The following is a 23,091-nucleotide window of genomic DNA, read 5'->3' as shown; positions in this document are numbered from 1 at the left end:
TCCAACTCTAGCTCTCCAACTCTAGCTCTCTAACTCTAGCTCTCTAACTCTCCAAATCTAGCTCTCCAACTCTAGCTCTCCAAATCTAGCTCTCCAACTCTAGCTCTCCAACTCTAGCTCTCCAACTCTAGCTCTCCAACTCTAGTTCTCCAACTCTAGCTCTCCAACTCTAGCTCTCCAACTCTAGCTCTCTAACTCTAGCTCTCCAACTCTCCAACTCTAGCTCTCCAACTCTAGCTCTCTAACTCTATCTCTCTAACTCTCCAAATCTCTCTCCAACTCTAGCTCTCCAACTCTAGCTCTCCAACTCTCTCTCCAACTCTAGCTCTCCAACTCTAGCTCTCCAACTCTACCTCTCCAACTCTACCTCTCCAACTCTAGCTCTCCAACTCTAGCTCTCCAACTCTAGCTCTCCAACTCTAGCTCTCAAAATCTAGCTCTCTAACTCTAGCTCTCTAACTCTAGCTCTCTAACTCTCCAAATCTAGCTCTCCAACTCTATCTCTCTAACTCTATCTCTCTAACTCTCCAAATCTAGCTCTCCAAATCTAGCTCTCCAACTCTAGCTCTCCAACTCTAGCTCTCCAACTCTAGCTCTCCAACTCTAGCTCTCCAACTCTAGCTCTCCAACTCTAGCTCTCCAACTCTAGCTCTCCAACTCTAGCTCTCCAACTCTCTCAACTCTAGCTCTCTAACTCTAGCTCTCTAACTCTAGCTCTCTAACTCTAGCTCTCTAACTCTAGCTCTCCAAATCTAGCTCTCCAAATCTAGCTCTCTAAATCTAGCTCTCCAACTCTAGCTCTCCAACTCTAGCTCTCTAACTCTAGCTCTCCAACTCTAGCTCTCTAACTCTCCAACTCTAGCTCTCCAACTCTAGCTCTCCAACTCTAGCTCTCCAACTCTAGCTCTCCAACTCTAGCTCTCTAACTCTAGCTCTCCAACTCTAGCTCTCCAACTCTAGCTCTCCAACTCTAGCTCTCCAACTCTAGCTCTCCAACTCTAGCTCTCTAACTCTAGCTCTCTCAACTCTAGCTCTCCAACTCTAGCTCTCTCTAACTCTCCAACTCTAGCTCTCCAACTCTAGCTCTCTAACTCTAGCTCTCCAACTCTAGCTCTCCAACTCTATCTCTCTAACTCTCCAAATCTAGCTCTCCAAATCTAGCTCTCCAACTCTAGCTCTCCAACTCTAGCTCTCCAACTCTAGCTCTCTAACTCTCCAACTCTAGCTCTCCAACTCTAGCTCTCCAACTCTAGCTCTCTAACTCTAGCTCTCCAACTCTAGCTCTCCAACTCTAGCTCTCCAACTCTAGCTCTCCAACTCTAGCTCTCCAACTCTAGCTCTCCAACTCTAGCTCTCCAACTCTAGCTCTCCAACTCTAGCTCTCCAACTCTAGCTCTCCAACTCTAGCTCTCCAACTCTATCTCTCTAACTCTCCAAATCTAGCTCTCCAACTCTAGCTCTCCAACTCTACCTCTCCAACTCTAGCTCTCCAACTCTACCTCTCCAACTCTAGCTCTCCAACTCTAGCTCTCTAACTCTAGCTCTCTCCAACTCTAGCTCTCCAACTCTAGCTCTCCAACTCTACCTCTCCAACTCTAGCTCTCCAACTCTAGCTCTCTAACTCTAGCTCTCTAACTCTAGCTCTCTAACTCTAGCTCTCCAACTCTAGCTCTCCAACTCTAGCTCTCCAAATCTAGCTCTCCAAATCTAGCTCTCCAACTCTACCTCTCCAACTCTACCTCTCCAAAACTAGCTCTCTAACTCTAGCTCTCTAACTCTAGCTCTCTAACTCTAGCTCTCCAACTCTAGCTCTCCAACTCTAGCTCTCCAACTCTAGCTCTCCAACTCTAGCTCTCTAACTCTCCCACTCTAGCTCTCCAACTCTAGCTCTCCAACTCTAGCTCTCCAACTCTAGCTCTCCAAATCTAGTTCTCCAACTCTAGTTCTCCAACTCTAGCTCTCCAACTCTAGCTCTCTAACTCTAGCTCTCTAACTCTAGCTCTCCAACTCTAGCTCTCCAACTCTAGCTCTCCAACTCTAGCTCTCTAACTCTATCTCTCTAACTCTCCAACTCTAGCTCTCCAACTCTAGCTCTCCAACTCTAGCTCTCCAACTCTAGCTCTCCAACTCTAGCTCTCCAACTCTAGCTCTCCAACTCTAGCTCTCCAACTCTAGCTCTCCAACTCTAGCTCTCTAACTCTAGCTCTCCAACTCTAGCTCTCCAACTCTAGCTCTCTAACTCTAAACTCTAGCTCTCCAAATCTAGCTCTCCAACTCTAGCTCTCCAACTAGCTCTCCAACTCTAGCTCTAGCTCTCCAACTCTAGCTCTCCAACTCTAGCTCTCTAACTCTATCTCTCTAACTCTATCTCTCTAACTCTCCAAATCTAGCTCTCCAAATCTAGCTCTCCAACTCTAGCTCTCCAACTCTACCTCTCCAACTCTACCTCTCCAACTCTAGCTCTCTAACTCTAGCTCTCCAAATCTAGCTCTCTAACTCTAGCTCTCCAACTCTAGCTCTCCAACTCTAGCTCTCCAAATCTAGCTCTCTAACTCTAGCTCTCTAACTCTATCTCTCTAACTCTCCAAATCTAGCTCTCCAACTCTATCTCTCTAACTCTATCTCTCTAACTCTCCAAATCTAGCTCTCCAAATCTAGCTCTCCAACTCTACCTCTCCAACTCTACCTCTCCAACTCTAGCTCTCCAACTCTAGCTCTCCAACTCTAGCTCTCCAACTCTATCTCCAAATCTAGCTCTCCAACTCTAGCTCTCCAACTCTAGCTCTCTAACTCTAGCTCTCCAACTCTAGCTCTCCAAATCTAGCTCTCCAACTCTAGCTCTAACTCTAGCTCTCCAACTCTAGCTCTCCAACTCTAGCTCTCCAACTCTAGCTCTCCAACTCTAGCTCTCCAACTCTAGCTCTCTAACTCTAGCTCTCCAACTCTAGCTCTCCAACTCTAGCTCTCCAACTCTAGCTCTCTAACTCTATCTAACTCTAGCTCTCCAACTCTAGCTCTCCAACTCTAGCTCTCCAAAACTCTCTAACTCTAGCTCTCTAACTCTAGCTCTCTAACTCTAGCTCTCCAACTCTAGCTCTCCAACTCTAGCTCTCCAACTCTCTCTCTAACTCTAGCTCTCTAACTCTCTCCAACTCTAGCTCTCCAACTCTAGCTCTCCAACTCTAGCTCTCCAACTCTAGCTCTCTCAACTCTAGCTCTCCAACTCTAGCTCTCCAACTCTAGCTCTCCAACTCTAGCTCTCCAACTCTAGCTCTCCTCTCCAACTCTAGCTAACTCTAGCTCTAACTCTAGCTCTCTAACTCTAGCTCTCCAACTCTAGCTCTCCAACTCTAGCTCTCCAACTCTCTCTCTAACTCTAGCTCTCCAACTCTAACTCTCCAAATCTAGCTCTCCAAATCTAGCTCTCCAACTCTAGCTCTCCAACTCTAGCTCTCTCTAGCTCAACTCTAGCTCTCCAACTCTAGCTCTCCAACTCTAGCTCTCCAACTCTAGCTCTCTAACTCTAGCTCTCTAACTCTAGCTCTCCAACTCTAGCTCTCCAACTCTAGCTCTCCAACTCTAGCTCTCTAACTCTAGCTCTCTAACTCTAGCTCTCCAACTCTAGCTCTCAAATCTAGCTCTCCAACTCTAGCTCTCCAACTCTAGCTCTCCAACTCTAGCTCTCTAACTCTAGCTCTCCAAATCTAGCTCTCCAACTCTAGCTCTCCAACTCTAGCTCTCCAACTCTAGCTCTCCAACTCTAGCTCTCTCTAGCTCTCTAACTCTAGCTCTCTAACTCTAGCTCTCCAACTCTAGCTCTCTAACTCTAGCTCTCTCTACTCTCCAACTCTAGCTCTCCAACTCTAGCTCTCCAACTCTAGCTCTCCAACTCTAGCTCTCTAACTCTAGCTCTCTAACTCTAGCTCTCCAACTCTAGCTCTCCAACTCTACTCCAAATCTAACTCTCTCCAACTCTAGCTCTCTAACTCTAGCTCTCCAACTCTAGCTCTCCAACTCTAGCTCTCTAACTCTAGCTCTCCAACTCTAGCTCTCCAACTCTAGCTCTCTAACTCTAGCTCTCCAACTCTAGCTCTCCAACTCTAGCTCTCCAACTCTAGCTCTCCAAATCTAGCTCTCCAACTCTAGCTCTCCAACTCTAGCTCTCCAACTCTAGCTCTCCAACTCTAGCTCTCCAACTCTAGCTCTCCAACTCTAGCTCTCCAACTCTAGCTCTCCAACTCTAGCTCTCCAAATCTAGCTCTCCAACTCTAGCTCTCTCTAACTCTAGCTCAAATCTAGCTCTCCAACTCTAGCTCTCCAACTCTAGCTCTCCAACTCTACTCTCCAACTCTAGCTCTCCAACTCTAGCTCTCCAACTCTAGCTCTCTAACTCTAGCTCTCTAACTCTAGCTCTCTAACTCTAAACTCTAGCTCTCCAACTCTAGCTCTCCAAATCTAGCTCTCCAACTCTAGCTCTCCAACTCTAGCTCTCCAACTCTACCTCTCTCTCTAACTCTAGCTCTCTAACTCTAGCTCTCTAACTCTAGCTCTCCAACTCTAGCTCTCCAACTCTAGCTCTCCAACTCTAGCTCTCCAACTCTACTCTCTCTCAACTCTAGCTCTCCAACTCTAGCTCTCCAACTCTAGCTCTCCAACTCTAGCTCTCCAACTCTAGCTCTCCAACTCTAGCTCTCCAACTCTAGCTCTCTCTAAACTCTAGCTCTCTCCAACTCTAGCTCTCCAACTCTAGCTCTCCAACTCTAGCTCTCTAACTCTAGCTCTCTAACTCTCTCAACTCTAGCTCTCCAACTCTAGCTCTCCAACTCTAGCTCTCCAACTCTAGCTCTCCAACTCTAGCTCTCCAACTCTAGCTCTCCAACTCTAGCTCTCCAACTCTCTCCAACTCTAGCTCTCTAACTCTAGCTCTCCAACTCTAGCTCTCCAACTCTAGCTCTCCAACTCTAGCTCTCCAAATCTAGCTCTCCAACTCTAGCTCTCTAACTCTAGCTCTCCAACTCTAGCTCTCCAACTCTAGCTCTCCAACTCTAGCTCTCCAACTCTAGCTCTCCAACTCTATCTCTCTAACTCTCTCTCTAGCTCTCCAAATCTAGCTCTCCAACTCTAGCTCTCCAACTCTAGCTCTCCAACTCTAGCTCTCCAACTCTACCTCTCCAACTCTAGCTCTCCAACTCTAGCTCTCTAACTCTAGCTCTCCAAATCTAGCTCTCTAACTCTAGCTCTCCAACTCTAGCTCTCCAACTCTAGCTCTCCAACTCTAGCTCTCCAACTCTAGCTCTCCAGCTCTCTAACTCTAGCTCTCTAACTCTAAATCTCTCTCTAGCTCTCCAACTCTATCTCTCTAACTCTATCTAACTCTCCAAATCTAGCTCTCCAAATCTAGCTCTCCAACTCTACTCTCCAACTCTACCTCTCCAACTCTAGCTCTCCAACTCTAGCTCTCCAACTCTAGCTCTCTAACTCTAGCTCTCCTCTAGCTCTCCAACTCTAGCTCTCCAACTCTCCAACTCTAGCTCTCCAACTCTAGCTCTCTAGCTCTCCAACTCTAGCTCTCCAACTCTAGCTCTCCAACTCTAACTCTAGCTCTCCAAATCTAGCTCTCCAACTCTAGCTCTCTAACTCTAGCTCTCCAACTCTAGCTCTCCAACTCTAGCTCTCCAACTCTAGCTCTCTAACTCTAGCTCTCCAACTCTAGCTCTCCAACTCTAGCTCTCCAACTCTAGCTCTCCAACTCTAGCTCTCCAACTCTAGCTCTCCAACTCTAGCTCTCCAACTCTAGCTCTCCAACTCTAGCTCTCCAACTCTAGCTCTCCAACTCTATCTCTCTAACTCTCCAAATCTAGCTCTCCAACTCTACCTCTCCAACTCTACCTCTCCAACTCTACCTCTCCAACTCTAGCTCTCTCTCTCTAACTCTAGCTCTCCAAATCTAGCTCTCTAACTCTAGCTCTCCAACTCTAGCTCTCCAACTCTAGCTCTCCAAATCTAGCTCTCCAACTAGCTCTCCAACTCTAGCTCTCTAACTCTAGCTCTCTAACTCTAGCTCTCTAACTCTCTAGCTCTCTCTCTAAATCTCCAACTCTAGCTCTCCAACTCTAGCTCTCTAACTCTAGCTCTCCAACTCTAGCTCTCTCAAATCTAGCTCTCCAACTCTAGCTCTCCAACTCTAGCTCTCCAACTCTAGCTCTCCAACTCTAGCTCTCCAACTCTAGCTCTCCAACTCTAGCTCTCCAACTCTAGCTCTCCAACTCTAACTCTCCAACTCTAGCTCTCCAACTCTAGCTCTCCAACTCTAGCTCTCCAACTCTACTCTCCAACTCTAGCTCTCCAACTCTAGCTCTCCAACTCTAGCTCTCCAACTCTAGCTCTCTAACTCTAGCTCTCTAACTCTCCAAATCTAGCTCTCCAACTCTAGCTCTCCAACTCTAGCTCTCCAACTCTAGCTCTCCAACTCTAGCTCTCTAACTCTAGCTCTCCAACTCTAGCTCTCCAACTCTAGCTCTCCAACTCTAGCTCTCCAACTCTAGCTCTCCAACTCTAGCTCTCCAACTCTAGCTCTCCAACTCTAGCTCTCCAACTCTAGCTCTCTAACTCTAGCTCTCCAACTCTAGCTCTCCAACTCTAGCTCTCCAACTCTAGCTCTCCAACTCTAGCTCTCTCTAGCTCTCCAACTCTAGCTCTCCAACTCTAGCTCTCTAACTCTAGCTCTCCAACTCTAGCTCTCCAACTCTAGCTCTCCAACTCTAAATCTAGCTCTCCAACTCTAGCTCTCCAACTCTAGCTCTCCAACTCTAGCTCTCCAACTCTAGCTCTCCAACTCTAACTCTCTCTAACTCTAGCTCTCCAACTCTAGCTCTCCAAGCTCTCCAACTCTAGCTCTCCAACTCTAGCTCTCCAACTCTAGCTCTCTAACTCTAGCTCTCTAACTCTAGCTCTCTAACTCTAGCTCTCCAACTCTAGCTCTCCAACTCTAGCTCTCCAACTCTAACTCTCCAAATCTAGCTCTCCAACTCTAGCTCTCCAACTCTAGCTCTCCAACTCTAGCTCTCCAACTCTAGCTCTCTAACTCTAGCTCTCTCTAGCTCTCCAACTCTAGCTCTCCAACTCTAGCTCTCCAACTCTAGCTCTCCAACTCTAGCTCTCCAACTCTAGCTCTCTCTAGCTCTCCAACTCTAGCTCTCCAACTCTATCTCTCTAACTCTAGCTCTCCAACTCTAGCTCTCCAACTCTAGCTCTCCAACTCTAGCTCTCTCCAACTCTACTCTCCAACTCTAGCTCTCCAACTCTAGCTCTCCAACTCTAGCTCTCCAACTCTAGCTCTCTAACTCTAGCTCTCCAACTCTAGCTCTCTAACTCTCTCTCCAAATCTAGCTCTCCAACTCTATCTCTAACTCTAGCTCTCCAATCTAGCTCTCCAACTCTAGCTCTCTAACTCTAGCTCTCCAACTCTAGCTCTCCAACTCTAGCTCTCTCTAGCTCTCCAACTCTACCTCTCCAACTCTACCTCTCCAACTCTAGCTCTCTAAATCTAGCTCTCTAACTCTAGCTCTCTAACTCTAGCTCTCTAACTCTAGCTCTCCAAATCTAGCTCTCCAAATCTAGCTCTCCAACTCTACCTCTCCAACTCTACCTCTCCAACTCTAGCTCTCCAAATCTAGCTCTCTAACTCTAGCTCTCTAACTCTAGCTCTCTAACTCTAGCTCTCCAACTCTAGCTCTCCAACTCTAGCTCTCCAACTCTAGCTCTCTAACTCTAGCTCTCTAACTCTCCCACTCTAGCTCTCCAACTCTAGCTCTCCAAATCTAGCTCTCCAACTCTAGCTCTCCAAATCTAGTTCTCCAACTCTAGTTCTCCAACTCTAGTTCTCCAACTCTAGCTCTCCAACTCTAGCTCTCTAACTCTAGCTCTCTAACTCTAGCTCTCCAACTCTAGCTCTCCAACTCTAGCTCTTTAACTCTATCTCTCTAACTCTCCAACTCTAGCTCTCCAAATCTAGCTCTCCAACTCTACCTCTCCAACTCTAGCTCTCCAACTCTCCAACTCTAGCTCTCCAACTCTAGCTCTCCAACTCTAGCTCTCTAACTCTATCTCTCTAACTCTCCAACTCTAGCTCTCCAACTCTAGCTCTCCAAATCTAGCTCTCCAACTCTACCTCTCCAACTCTAGCTCTCCAACTCTAGCTCTCCAACTCTAGCTCTCCAACTCTAGCTCTCCAAATCTAGCTCTCCAACTCTACCTCTCCAACTCTAGCTCTCCAACTCTAGCTCTCCAACTCTAGCTCTCTAACTCTAGCTCTCTAACTCTAGCTCTCTAACTCTCCAACTCTAGTTCTCCAACTCTATTTCTCCAAATCTAGCTCTCCAACTCTAGCTCTCCAACTCTAGCTCTCCAACTCTAGCTCTCCAACTCTAGCTCTCCAACTCTAGCTCTCTAACTCTAGCTCTCCAACTCTAGCTCTCCAACTCTATCTCTCTAACTCTATCTCTCTAACTCTCCAAATCTAGCTCTCCAACTCTAGCTCTCCAACTCTAGCTCTCCAACTCTAGCTCTCTAACTCTAGCTCTCTAACTCTAGCTCTCTAACTCTCCAACTCTAGCTCTCCAACTCTAGTTCTCCAACTCTAGCTCTCCAACTCTAGCTCTCCAACTCTAGCTCTCCAACTCTAGCTCTCTAACTCTAGCTCTCTAACTCTAGCTCTCTAACTCTAGCTCTCTAACTCTCCAACTCTAGTTCTCCAACTCTAGTTCTCCAACTCTAGCTCTCCAACTCTAGTTCTCCAACTCTAGTTCTCCAACTCTAGTTCTCCAACTCTAGCTCTCCAACTCTAGCTCTCCAACTCTAGCTCTCCAACTCTAGCTCTCTAACTCTCCAACTCTAGTTCTCCAACTATAGCTCTCCAAATCTAGCTCTCCAACTCTAGTTCTCCAAATCTAGCTCTCCAACTCTAGCTCTCCAACTCTAGCTCTCCAACTCTAGTTCTCCAACTCTAGCTCTCCAACTCTAGCTCTCCAACTCTAGCTCTCAAACTCTAGCTCTCTAACTCTAGCTCTCCAACTCTAGCTATCCAACTCTAGCTCTCCAACTCTAGCTCTCCAACTCTAGCTCTCCGAATCTAGCTCTCTAACTCTAGCTCTCCAACTCTAGCTCTCCAACTCTAGCTCTCTAACTCTAGCTCTCTAACTCTAGCTCTCCAACTCTAGCTCTCCAACTCTAGCTCTCCAACTCTAGCTCTCTAACTCTATAACTCTAGCTCTCTAGCTCTATAACTCTAGCTCTCCAACTCTAGCTCTCCAACTCTAGCTCTCCAACTCTAGCTCTCTAACTCTACGCATCTAGCTCTCTAACTCTAGCTCTCTAACTCTAGCTCTCTAACTCTAGCTCTCTAACTCTAGCTCTCTAACTCTAGCTCTCCGGATCTAGCTCTCCAACTCTAGCTCTCCAACTCTAGCTCTCCAACTCTAGCTCTCCAAATCTAGCTCTCTAACTCTAGCTCTCTAACTCTATCTCTCTAACTCTCCAAATCTAGCTCTCCAACTCTATCTCTCTAACTCTATCTCTCTAACTCTCCAAATCTAGCTCTCCAAATCTAGCTCTCCAACTCTACCTCTCCAACTCTACCTCTCCAACTCTACCTCTCCAACTCTACCTCTCCAACTCTACCTCTCCAACTCTAGCTCTCCAAATCTAGCTCTCGAACTCTAGCTCTCCAACTCTAGCTCTCCAACTCTAGCTCTCTAACTCTATCTCTCTAACTCTCCAACTCTAGCTCTCCAAATCTAGCTCTCCAACTCTACCTCTCCAACTCTAGCTCTCCAACTCTCCAACTCTAGCTCTCCAACTCTAGCTCTCCAACTCTAGCTCTCTAACTCTATCTCTCTAACTCTCCAACTCTAGCTCTCCAACTCTAGCTCTCCAAATCTAGCTCTCCAACTCTAGCTCTCTAACTCTATCTCTCTAACTCTCCAACTCTAGCTCTCCAACTCTAGCTCTCCAAATCTAGCTCTCCAACTCTACCTCTCCAACTCTAGCTCTCCAACTCTAGCTCTCCAACTCTAGCTCTCCAACTCTAGCTCTCCAACTCTAGCTCTCCAACTCTAGCTCTCCAACTCTAGCTCTCCAACTCTAGCTCTCTAACTCTATCTCTCTAACTCTCCTCTCTAACTCTCCAACTCTAGCTCTCCAACTCTAGCTCTCCAAATCTAGCTCTCCAACTCTACCTCTCCAACTCTAGCTCTCCAACTCTAGCTCTCCAACTCTAGCTCTCCAACTCTAGCTCTCTAACTCTAGCTCTCTAACTCTAGCTCTCTAACTCTAGCTCTCTAACTCTCCAACTCTAGTTCTCCAACTCTATTTCTCCAAATCTAGCTCTCCAACTCTAGCTCTCCAACTCTAGCTCTCCAACTCTAGCTCTCCAACTCTAGCTCTCTAACTCTAGCTCTCCAACTCTAGCTCTCCAACTCTATCTCTCTAACTCTATCTCTCTAACTCTATCTCTCTAACTCTCCAAATCTAGCTCTCCAAATCTAGCTCTCCAACTCTAGCTCTCCAACTCTAGCTCTCCAACTCTAGCTCTCTAACTCTAGCTCTCTAACTCTAGCTCTCTAACTCTAGCTCTCTAACTCTCCAACTCTAGCTCTCCAACTCTAGTTCTCCAACTCTAGCTCTCCAACTCTAGCTCTCCAACTCTAGCTCTCCAACTCTAGCTCTCTAACTCTAGCTCTCTAACTCTAGCTCTCTAACTCTCCAACTCTAGTTCTCCAACTCTATTTCTCCAAATCTAGCTCTCCAACTCTAGCTCTCCAACTCTAGCTCTCCAACTCTAGCTCTCCAACTCTAGCTCTCTAACTCTAGCTCTCCAACTCTAGCTCTCCAACTCTATCTCTCTAACTCTATCTCTCTAACTCTATCTCTCTAACTCTCCAAATCTAGCTCTCCAAATCTAGCTCTCCAACTCTAGCTCTCCAACTCTAGCTCTCCAACTCTAGCTCTCTAACTCTAGCTCTCTAACTCTAGCTCTCTAACTCTAGCTCTCTAACTCTCCAACTCTAGCTCTCCAACTCTAGTTCTCCAACTCTAGCTCTCCAACTCTAGCTCTCCAACTCTAGCTCTCCAACTCTAGCTCTCTAACTCTAGCTCTCTAACTCTAGCTCTCTAACTCTCCAACTCTAGTTCTCCAACTCTAGTTCTCCAACTCTAGCTCTCCAACTCTAGTTCTCCAACTCTAGTTCTCCAACTCTAGCTCTCCAACTCTAGCTCTCCAACTCTAGCTCTCCAACTCTAGCTCTCTAACTCTAGCTCTCTAACTCTCCAACTCTAGTTCTCCAACTCTAGCTCTCCAAATCTAGCTCTCCAACTCTAGTTCTCCAAATCTAGCTCTCCAACTCTAGCTCTCCAACTCTAGCTCTCCAACTCTAGTTCTCCAACTCTAGCTCTCCAACTCTAGCTCTCCAACTCTAGCTCTCAAACTCTAGCTCTCTAACTCTAGCTCTCCAACTCTAGCTATCCAACTCTAGCTCTCCAACTCTAGCTCTCCAACTCTAGCTCTCCGAATCTAGCTCTCTAACTCTAGCTCTCCAACTCTAGCTCTCCAACTCTAGCTCTCCAACTCTAGCTCTCTAACTCTAGCTCTCTAACTCTAGCTCTCCAACTCTAGCTCTCCAACTCTAGCTCTCCAACTCTAGCTCTCTAACTCTAGCTCTCTAACTCTCCAACTCTAGTTCTGTAACTCTAGTTCTCCAACTCTAGCTCTCCAACTCTAGCTCTCCAAATCTAGCTCTCCAACTCTAGCTCTCCAACTCTAGCTCTCCAACTCTAGCTCTCCAACTCTAGTTCTCCAACTCTAGCTCTCCAACTCTAGCTCTCCAACTCTAGCTCTCCAACTCTAGCTCTCCAACTCTAGCTCTCTAACTCTATAACTCTAGCTCTCTAGCTCTATAACTCTAGCTCTCCAACTCTAGCTCTCCAACTCTAGCTCTCTAACTCTACGAATCTAGCTCTCTAACTCTAGCTCTCTAACTCTAGCTCTCTAACTCTAGCTCTCTAACTCTAGCTCCCCGGATCTAGCTCTCCAACTCTAGTTCTCCAACTCTAGCTCTCCAACTCTAGCTCTCCAACTCTCCAACTCTAGCTCTCCAACTCTAGCTCTCCAACTCTAGCTCTCCAACTCTAGCTCTCCAACTCTAGTTCTCTAACTCTGGCTCTCTAACTCTAGCTCTCCAACTCTAGCTCTCCACCTCTGGCTCTCTAACTCTAGCTCTTCAACTCTAGCTCTCTAACTCTAGCTCTCTAACTCTAGCTCTCTAACTCTAGCCTTCTAACTCTAGCTCTCTAACTCTAGCTCTCTAACTCTAGCTCTCTAACTCTCCAACTCTAGTTCTCCAACTCTAGCTCTCCAACTCTAGTTCTCCAACTCTAGCTCTCCAACTCTAGCTCTCCAACTCTAGCTCTCTAACTCTAGCTCTCTAACTCTCCAACTCTAGTTCTCCAACTCTAGTCCTCCAACTCTAGCTCTCCAACTCTAGCTCTCCAACTCTAGCTCTCCAACTCTAGCTCTCTAACTCTAGCTCTCCAACTCTAGCTCTCCAACTCTAGCTCTCCAACTCTAGCTCTCTAACTCTAGCTCTCCGAATCTAGCTCTCCAACTCTAGCTCTCTAACTCTCCAACTCTAGCTCTCCAACTCTAGCTCTCCAACTCTAGCTCTCCAACTCTAGCTCTCTAACTCTAGCTCTCCGAATCTAGCTCTCCGAATCTAGCTCTCCGAATCTAGCTCTCTAACTCTAGCTCTCCAACTCTAGCTCTCCAACTCTAGCTCTCCAACTCTAGCTCTCCAACTCTAGCTCGCTAACTCTCCAACTCTAGCTCTCCAACTCTAGCTCTCCAAATCTAGCTCTCCAACTCTAGCTCTCCAACTCTAGCTCTCCAACTCTAGCTCTCTAACTCTAGCTCTCTAACTCTCCAACTCTAGTTCTCCAACTCTAGTCCTCCAACTCTAGCTCTCCAACTCTAGCTCTCCAACTCTAGCTCTCCAACTCTAGCTCTCTAACTCTAGCTCTCCAACTCTAGCTCTCCAACTCTAGCTCTCCAACTCTAGCTCTCCAACTCTAGCTCTCTAACTCTAGCTCTCCGAATCTAGCTCTCCAACTCTCCAACTCTAGCTCTCCAACTCTAGCTCTCCAACTCTAGCTCTCCAACTCTAGCTCTCTAACTCTAGCTCTCCGAATCTAGCTCTCCGAATCTAGCTCTCCGAATCTAGCTCTCTAACTCTAGCTCTCCAACTCTAGCTCTCCAACTCTAGCTCTCCAACTCTAGCTCTCCAACTCTAGCTCGCTAACTCTCCAACTCTAGCTCTCCAACTCTAGCTCTCCAAATCTAGCTCTCCAACTCTAGCTCTCCAACTCTAGCTCTCCAACTCTAGCTCTCCAACTCTAGCTCGCTAACTCTCCAACTCTAGCTCTCCAACTCTAGCTCTCCAAATCTAGCTCTCCAAATCTAGCTCTCTAACTCTAGCTCTCCAACTCTAGCTCTCCAACTCTAGCTCTCCAACTCTAGCTCTCCAACTCTAGCTCTCCAACTCTAGTTCTCCAACTCTAGCTCTCTAACTCTAGCTCTCCAACTCTAGTTCTCCAACTCTAGTTCTCCAACTCTAGTTCTCCAACTCTAGCTCTCTAACTCTAGCTCTCCAACTCTAGTTCTCCAACTCTAGTTCTCCAACTCTAGCTCTCCAACTCTAGCTCTCCAACTCTAGCTCTCCAACTCTAGCTCTTCAACTCTAGCTCTCCAACTCTAGTTCTCCAACTCTAGTTCTCCAACTCTAGTTCTCCAACTCTAGCTCTCTAAATCTAGCTCTCCAACTCTAGCTCTCCACCTCTGGCTCTCTAGCTCTAGCTCTTCAACTCTAGCTCTCTAACTCTAGCTCTCTAACTCTAGCTCTTCAACTCTAGCTCTTCAACTCTAGCTCTCCAACTCTAGCTCTTCAACTCTAGCTCTTCAACTCTAGCTCTTCAACTCTAGCTCTCTAACTCTAGCTCTCCAAATCTAGCTCTCCAAATCTGGCTCTCCAACTCTAGCTCTCCAACTCTAGCTCTCTAAGCCCTCTTTGCTGCTGCATTATGTCCCTCAAAACAATACAACAATGTGCTTTCCTGAACATCATGCTGTCTATGTCAGGGGTTCTCAAAGTTGGGTCCATGGAGGTACAGTATGTACATTTTTTAAATGAATATTACAAACAACAAAAGATTAAATACATTTTGGAATAAGTTTAGAAGGTTCAATACAATAGAATACAAGGTCATGTTTTTTTTACATAAAGCACTGTAATTTAACATTTAAAACTGCTATGTTTTCACTCTGGCTTATTGCATGATAAATGTGTATAATTGCAGGATATTAACTATACAGCTGCAACAACAAAACAATTATTCAATGCCAAGAGGCAGATCTTTTAAATGTTCCATACAAGGGCCATTTACTTGGTTCGTGTGACCATACAGTGCCGAATTTGTAGTAAAACTTCTTGTTTGCTATATATATATATATATTTTTTCTCACTCGCGTTGTATTCTGATTATGAGGGGGTCCCTGATGAATTTGCTATCGCAAAATGGGTCCCGGCCATAAAAAGTTTGAGAACCTCTGGTCTGTCTAAAGCAGATAGTATGCCTCTTCACTTTTATTTGACTTTTGTTTTTCATAAATGTCTCATATTATTTTAGAATATAATAGGTTGTCTGTCTTCATCAGACGGATGTGAGTTGACGTGGAGAAGAATAAAGTATTTCATAGTCCAAAGATAATGTTCCAATAATTTATCAAAGATGGCTTTGAAGTAGAAAAGGACATGTTTACCACCCTCGATGTTCCCCATTATCTAACTATAATGTAATTTACTCACGCACAACTTACATAAAAAAAACCACATTTAATATTTGAATATGCATCTTAATAAACAGTTGTTCAACACTTACCTCAAACCTCTGTCCAAATCCCTTGTGTGTGATACTCCGAGTCAGGTTACTTCACTATTTAACACAGCTTTTGCCCAAACTATGACACCCCTCACCCCTCCCTCTCTCTTACCCACTTTCTCTGCCTCTCTCTTTTTCTGAGTTGGCCTCATTGCTCAACAGTTAGGACAAGGATGGAATATTGATTCACGTGGAGAGGGTCCATGTTTTCTAAAGCCGCTTTGTTTGTTTGCCCCTGCGTTCTTTCTCTCTGTCTCTCTCTCTCTCTGTTTTTGACCCAGATACTTGGCAGCAATCTTACCTCGTGACCTGGGCGGATTTTTCATTCTGGTCAAGAAGCGGGAGAGATGAAGGTCATCCCGTGTGAAGACTTCATCAATCCCACCCATCGTTAGTCCTACCAAATGAAACTAGGCTGACTCAATGAGCCAGACATCACTCCCCTCCTTATTTTAAGTTTTACTGCCAAAAATACCCCACCACAACGGCACCACCCCAGAACATACCCCTCTCAACACACTAGACACTCCAACACTTCATTACGAACAAGAACCCTTTGTGTTGAAGTTTAAGGGAAAATACACATCCTTTTTCTCCAGAGGGCCTATTCACTTAGTCTTCCTCTCTATAGAAAGAGGATAAAACCCCATGACTTTGACACTGGGAGCTTTCAGCAGAGTATAGTTCTGCCCTGAGGATGCCATCAGTATACAGTATGTGAACTGTGGGTACTCCCTCTCTCACTCTTGTCTAAGCCCTGTTGTGTCAGCCGTGGTACATCCCATTCCCTCCTCTTATGCTAGCCAAGTGTTTTATAAGACAACTGAACAATGTATTCCAGACTGAATGAATGACCATCCTGATGTTTCAGTGATCAAAAGATTGGAAAAGTCTTTGGTCAAATGAAACGAGTTCTTTGAAGTACATTTTTGCTTTTTCTGTATATTACATTCTTTATGCAATGATGGGTGTAACAGCAGCATGAACATGTATATAACAGCTTGTTGATGACAATAAATTAAAGTCAGAAAGTAGATGAGTACATTTTTGCTCCTGTTCTCTCTGCTTACAGGATGACCAATCTACTGCTGTGTGATACGCTCTGGTAGTGATGAAACTACCGGACAGTTCCCTTCACTTCAGATCTGTGTTTTGTTATTTCTTTCTCACTCTCGTTCTCGCTCTAGTTCTCTCTCTCTCTTTCTTTCTCTCTCTCATTTGCCAAAGTGCTCTTTTCATTCTTCCCGAGACCTGTGAGAGTACCCACACATCTTTCCCTCTAAGTGAGTGGGGTCTTGTTCACTTTTCAAACGTGGGGCCAAAGGCTAGCCCTGGCCAACAAAAGGGCCACAGTGACCCAAAACAAACAGCCACACAGAGGAGGCGGGGAAGTTCGGGTTCACCCAAGCTTCCAAAACGACTTACTATTGGCCAGATGAGTGGATAAGCCTATGTCATTCACTGCTTCGACCCAACATGTTCTCTACAGTTGATAGGTGCTAGAGGGCACTGTTTTACCATAACGGAATAGTTGAGTTGGAACGGATTTGCTGGGAAGAGCGAGACCTGTTCATGGAGCCAAGCCTCCAACTGGGATCTGGCCCTAGAGCATAGTGGGGTGTCTCGCACATCCTGCTACACTGCAGCTGAGACAATACACACCCCCTCCACTTGTCTTGTGACTCATGAAAGAGGGTCATTTTTATAATTTAATGTTCCATCCTTATTGCAGTTTGCAGGAATCCTCCAAGGGCTAATCAAAGCACCACTGAAAAATCAAGCACAACCGATATGTAATGCTCAGCTGCTCAGTCTTAATGACTTCTCAGGGGTAGTGTTCGGAAGAGTATGCTCTGGGTGACTCCCAAATGGCACCCTAGTCCCTATTTATAGTGTACAACTTTTGACTACAGTAGTGGTTAAAAGTAGTGCAAACCACTGTTAAAAGTAGAGGCAACCACTGTGAAATAGTTGATACGATTGGATATCACCCCATGTCAAATAAGATGAAATTGGATGGGCCTCCCGAGGGGTGCAGTGGTCTAAGGCACTGCATCACAGTGCTAGCTGTGCCACTAGAGATTCTGGATACGTGTTCAGGCTCTGTTGCAGCCGGCCAGGACCGGGAGACCCATGGAGTGGCACACAATTGGCCCAGCTTCGCCTGGGTTAGGGGAGGGTTTGACCGGCAGGGATGTCCTTGTCCCATCGTGCAATAAGGACTCCTGTGGTGGGCCGGGCGCAGTGTACGCTGACACGGTTGCCAGGTGCAGTGTTTCCTCCGACACATTGGTGCGGCTGGCTTCCGGGTGGAGTGGGCATTGTGTCAAGAAGCAGTGCGGCTTGGTTGAGTTGCATTTTGGAGGACGCACGGCTCTCGACCTTCGCCTCTCCCGAGTCTGTACGGGAGTTGCAGCGATGAGACAAGACTGAAACTACCATTTGGATACCATGAAATTGGGGGAGAAAAAACGGGGTAAAAAAATTATGAAAAATTACAAAAATGGAATTTGATTTGTTAAATGCTTTGTATACAACAGGTGTAGACTAACAGTAAAATGCTGACCTATGGACCCTTCCCAACAATGTAGAGAGAAAAAAAAATAGAAAAAAAGAATAACACAGTGAATAAATACACAAAGAGTAATGATAACTTGGTTATATACACTAGGCACCAATACCGAGTCAATGTGCAGGGCTAAGAGGTCATTTAGGCAGATAGGTAGGGATAAAGTGACTAGGCAACAGGACAGATAACAAACAGTAGCAGCAGCACGTGATGAGTCATAAGAGTTAGTGCAAAGGGGGTCAATGCAGCAAGTCCAGGTAGTTATTCGGTTACCTACACAGAACAAAAATATAAACACAACTTAGAAAGAATTGGTTCCATGTTTCATGAGCTGAAAAAAAATATCCCAGAAATGTTCCTTCACCCCAAATGCTGATTTCTCTCAAATGTATTAACATCCTTGTTGTTGAGCATTTCTCATTTGCCAAGATAATCCATCCATGTAACAGGTGTGGCATATCAAAAAGCTGATCAAACAGTATGATCATTACACAGGTGCACTCTAAGGCCACTCTAAAATGTGCAGTTTTGTCACACAACACAATGCTGCAGATGTCTCAAGTTGAGGGAGCCTGCAATTAGTATTCTGACTGCAGGAAAGTCCACCAGAGCTGTTGCCAGAGAATTGAACGATCATTTCTCTACCCTAAGCCACCTCCAACGTCATTTCTGATAATTTGGCATTGTGTCCAACCGGCCTCACAACTGCAGACCACGTGTATGGCGTCACGTGGGCCAGCGGTTTGCTGATGTCAATTCTATGAACAAAGTCGCCCATGTGGTGGTGGGATTATGGTATGGGCAGGCATTAGCTATGGACAATGAACACAATTGCACTTTATCGTTGGCAATTTAAATGCAGAGATCCCGTGGAGAGATCCTGAGGCCCATCCTGAGGCCCATGTTTCAGCATGATAATGCACAGCCCCATGTCGCATGGATCTGTACACAATTCCTGGAAGCTGAAAATGTCCCAGTTCTTCCATGGCCCGCATACAAACCAGGCATGTCCTCCATTGAGCATATTTGGGATTGCTCTGGATCGACGTGTAAGACAGCGTGTTCCAGTTTCCACCTATATCCAGTAACTTCGCACAGCCATTGAAGAGGAATGGGACAATATTCCACAGGCCACAATTGGCAGCCTGATCAACTCTATGCGAAGGAGATTTGTCGTGCTGAATGAGGCAAATGGTGGTCACACCAGATAGTGACTGGTTTTCTGATCTACGCCCCCCAAATGATTTTTTAAGGTATCTGTGACCAAAAGATGCATATCTGTATTCCGACTCATATGAAATCCGTAGATTAGGGCCTAGATGTCCTTTTATGAACTGAACTGAACTTTTTGTTCAGTATATTTAGTAGTCTTATGGCTTGGGGGTAGAAGCTGTTCAGGGTGCCTCGGTAGCACTTGCCGGGCAGTAGCAGAGAGAACAGTCTGGACTCTTTTACCATTTTTAGGGCCTTCCTCTGACACCACCTAGTAGAGATAAGCTGGACCGTATGCACTACCCTCTGTAGCGCCTTGCGGTCCGATGCCAAGCAGTTGCCATACCAAGCGGAGATGCAGCCAGTCAAGATGCTCTTAATCGTGCAGCTGTAGAATCTTTTAAGGATCTGAGGGCCCATGCAAAATCTTTTCAGCCTCTTGAGGGGGAAAAGGCATTGTCGTGTGTTGGTGTGTGGACCATGTTAATTCTTTAGGGATTTGGACACCAAGGAACTTGAAGCTTGTGACCCGAGAGTATATGTGATGCCAGTAATTATTCCAGACTAGTATTGTAGTGATGGAAAAATCACTTGAAAAGTCAAAAGAGCTGTAAATCAGATCGTGTGGAGGTGGGGGTGTTTTTCCAATCAGTCTCAGAGCATTTGGTGACACAATAACACTGTCAAAGTGATCTTGAACACTGGTTTGAAAACAGAGTCACAAGTAAAGAAAGCATCTAAATGAAAGATAGAAGAAAGAGAGTGATGAAGAGAAAGAACGAGGGAAAGGTGATCTGTCTGAAAGCACTTTTTTCTCAGAGGTGTTAATGGAGACATGATCTAAAGTGAGATATACAGTATTTATTCTCACAGTTTGACACTGATGGAACACACACAGACACAATACATAACATTCTAAAAATGAAATACACACATACAGATAGACAGAATATTGTGAACAAACACACACACATACCGCCACACACACAAAAGACATGCAACCAACAATATGCGTTTTTCAACAGAACAGTGAGATATACTGTACATCGGTCTAATAACAAGATGCATTACTGCCCTTTCCTATGCAAATACTGGCTCACATCACACACATATGCACACACAAGGGACAGACAGTGTGAAAGTGAATGATTTCCACTGTGTAGACAGGTTAGATTCCCTTAGGGCAACATTCAACATACAGGGCTGGGAAAACACTCTTATTCCAGATTGGACAGTTGCAGCTGCTTGTTACACTCTTATTATAAAGACGTGCTCTGGGACTTTGGCAACTACTAAGTATATATGTGTACATAATCTATGATAACCTATGAGCAGAATTACTGTGTTACTTCAATTAGCCACGAAAGTGACGTTTTTTCTGGAAGCTGTGCTGCGCCATTTTCCCTACATTTTGCCCCACAAGGACCAGTCCCGTAGCGATTCCCACCAGTATCAGTTACTCTCCAACCCTCATCACCCAATAAATACAAACACACATAAAGTAATAAACCAAGGCTTGGGAACTAATTGAAGGTGACACAGTGTTTGAGGAATTGTGTCTTTGTAGTGATTTCACATCGATCATTTGAAAAAGAAAAATACATAATTGGTTCAAGAACAGGGAAGTAAAAAATAAAGTGATTGGGGAGCTGTTCAATGAAAGGTGGTTCGATAATACTGCGAGTGGGGTCAGCATGTTCTCTCATCCAATGTGTGCTTGTGGGTGAGTATGCATGTGTGTGCACGTTTGTGCGTATGTGAGTGTTTGTGAGAAACTTAATGATGGCATCCGTTGGGTTTATATTTCTGCAATGGAGAGACGCTAACACACTTGTTCATTTTGATATTATTACAACCCTGTTACTCTGTCATAACGCTTGATTTAAACCCAGGCATAATCTATGTTATGAACAGAGTATGATTACGTTAGTGAGGGAAGACAGCAGGGCGGTTATGGATGACAGTTGTCAGTTGTGGTAGAAAGGAGGCGAGAGTGGACTGGTCATCAATCCTGTTGTTGTGTGAGAGTTTTTCTGCTCCCTGTTACGTCTGTCAGCCTGGTGACGATCTGGAAGCAGCATCCTGTCCTCAGGAAACACAAAACAAAGGAAACATGATCTTTCTCTCTCTGTCTCAAAGGACAACACAAACACATAAACACACACCAAGTACCACTGAGAAGGGAACATCTAGTACTAAGCCATATATTGGCATTCTATTCATGGTCAATGTAGTCATGAATAGAATTGTAATATAATTGTAATCAGAAGAACATACTGGCTCCTTGGAGGAACTTTTCTCTAACTACAGTTCATATTGTCTCCATGGGTAACCTTGAGCGAACCATGAGTCATCATTCACTACAATACAGGACAGAATACATGAGGTTTGTTTCCCCTCTGTCTCTACCCGAGTAGAAGTCATCCAGGCATTATTTCCAGCTGCCTCTAAAGTAATAAAACTCTTATCAAAAAATAATGTGCTTATGGTCTGAGTGACTGTTACATAAATAGAAGACTTAATAGACTTGTACTATGCAGTTTTGTCTGGCTCAGAATTGGAAATCGAAAGGCAACACTGTACTTTATCATGCAGGTAGTCTGTCTACATGGGTTGAAGTTAGCCTGTTTAGGTATTTTCATCCAACATTTCACTGAAACCACTGATAAGTAACATTGAACAAAATGTGCCAATAGGAGCCTCCGTTCCCAATGACTCATCTGCAGTGGTGAAAAGTACATAGATGTCATTTTAGGCGAAAATTCAAAAAAATGGTACGATCCTTACTTTAAAGTATTACATTTTTTGGGGTATCTGTAATTTACTTTACTATTTACATTTTTGACAACTTTTACTTTTACTTCATTACATTCCTAAATAAAATAATGTACTTTTTACTCCATACAATTTCCCTGACAACCAAAAGTACTCGTTACATTTTGAATGCTTCGCAGGACAGAAAGGATCCAATTCAGACACTTATCAAGAGAACAACGCTAGTATTCCGTACTGCCTCTGATCTGGAAGACTCACTAAACACAAATGCTTCATTTGTAAATTATGTCTGAGTGTCAGAATGTGCCCCTGGCTATCCATAAAAATAAAATACAAATTGTGCCGTCTGGTTTTCTTAATATACGGAATTTTTAGTTATTCATACTTTTACTTTTGACACTTGTGTATATTTTAGCAATTACATTTACTTTTGATACCTCAAAATCAGGAGTGCAACTTTCACTGGGGACAGGGGTGACAAATTGTCCCCCCACACATTGGAATGTGTTACAAAACGAGGCAACAGTGGGCTTTAGGACAGTGTGAAGTTTTTATAATAAAAATTATAATTAATAATAATTATTATTATGTCCCCCCAAATTATAAAATCAATGTTGCGCCCCTGTTTAAAACCAACTACTTTTAGACTTTTACCCAAGTAGTATTTTGCTGGGTGACCTTCACTTTAACTTGAGTCATTTTCTATTAAGGTATCTTTACTTTTACTCAAGTATGACGATTGGGTCCTTTTTCCAGCACAAGTAATTACAATTATTTTCAATGAAAATTCAAAGCCCCAGCCCCCTTGTCCAAGATATCTGCCACATGTAGAGACTGATACATCTCCATGAGTCAGAACCAGAAGCACAGACGCAGATGGAGATGCAAACACCCACAAGACACCCCCCCCCCCCCCAACACACACGCACAGACTCATCAAACCTTTTTGTGATATGTGATAAAGGTGAATAAAGGTTACAAAAGAATTTCCGCAGTCACAATGCTATAGAAAGCCTTTAGAATGGCGAGCTGCTCCAGCATGCTCAATGCAGAGGACAGTTAGATACTCACTGTATAGAGACTAATGGTGCCACACTCAATGGTTCAATCATCCACCCTCAATGGTCTAATTAAAAGTTGTTCCTTCTGTCTCGAGATTGTAGGAGGCTACAGTCATGACTGCCCCCATCTTTCAATCATCTTCTCATTTCCCTGGAAATGTCAGGGCCACCCAACTACTGACAGATTTTCACTTTTTTGGCACAAATCAGACAAAGAAAGTTGAAAAGATTGAACATTTTGTTTGATCAAGCTGAGATAGCATCTTATTAAAAACCGTGACCTCAAACCCACACTACCTCTCCCTATTATCTGAACACAATAAGAAAGTTACATTGTTAACAAGTTCATTATGAAACAGCCATTTTACGCAGAGCTTGTAAAGGCCCTATTTTGACCTCATGAATAATGTAAATGATTCATCCACTGACCTTGACATAATTGGAATGAAGTCTGGGTACAAAAGACACATTTACTCAGAGGTATGCCAT

At 44.7% G+C, this 23,091-nt stretch overlaps 1 protein-coding gene across 1 annotated transcript in view; it reads right to left on the bottom strand.

The window, feature by feature from the left end:
• The window catches only part of apof (apolipoprotein F), a 56,682-nt gene extending 41,587 nt beyond the window's left edge, over positions 1–15,095 (bottom strand). The window contains exon 1 of the mRNA XM_046342355.1: positions 14,986–15,095. The gene's annotated coding sequence lies outside the window, so the exon portion shown is untranslated. The remainder of the gene's footprint in view (positions 1–14,985) is intronic.
• Between the last annotated feature and the right edge of the window lie 7,996 nt (positions 15,096–23,091).

The sequence above is a fragment of the Oncorhynchus gorbuscha genome, linkage group LG03, assembly GCF_021184085.1.
Source record: "Oncorhynchus gorbuscha isolate QuinsamMale2020 ecotype Even-year linkage group LG03, OgorEven_v1.0, whole genome shotgun sequence".
Classification (NCBI taxonomy): domain Eukaryota; kingdom Metazoa; phylum Chordata; class Actinopteri; order Salmoniformes; family Salmonidae; genus Oncorhynchus; species Oncorhynchus gorbuscha.
The sequence above is the reverse complement of the archived record's forward strand: the minus strand, read 5'-3'. Positions and strand labels throughout refer to the sequence as shown.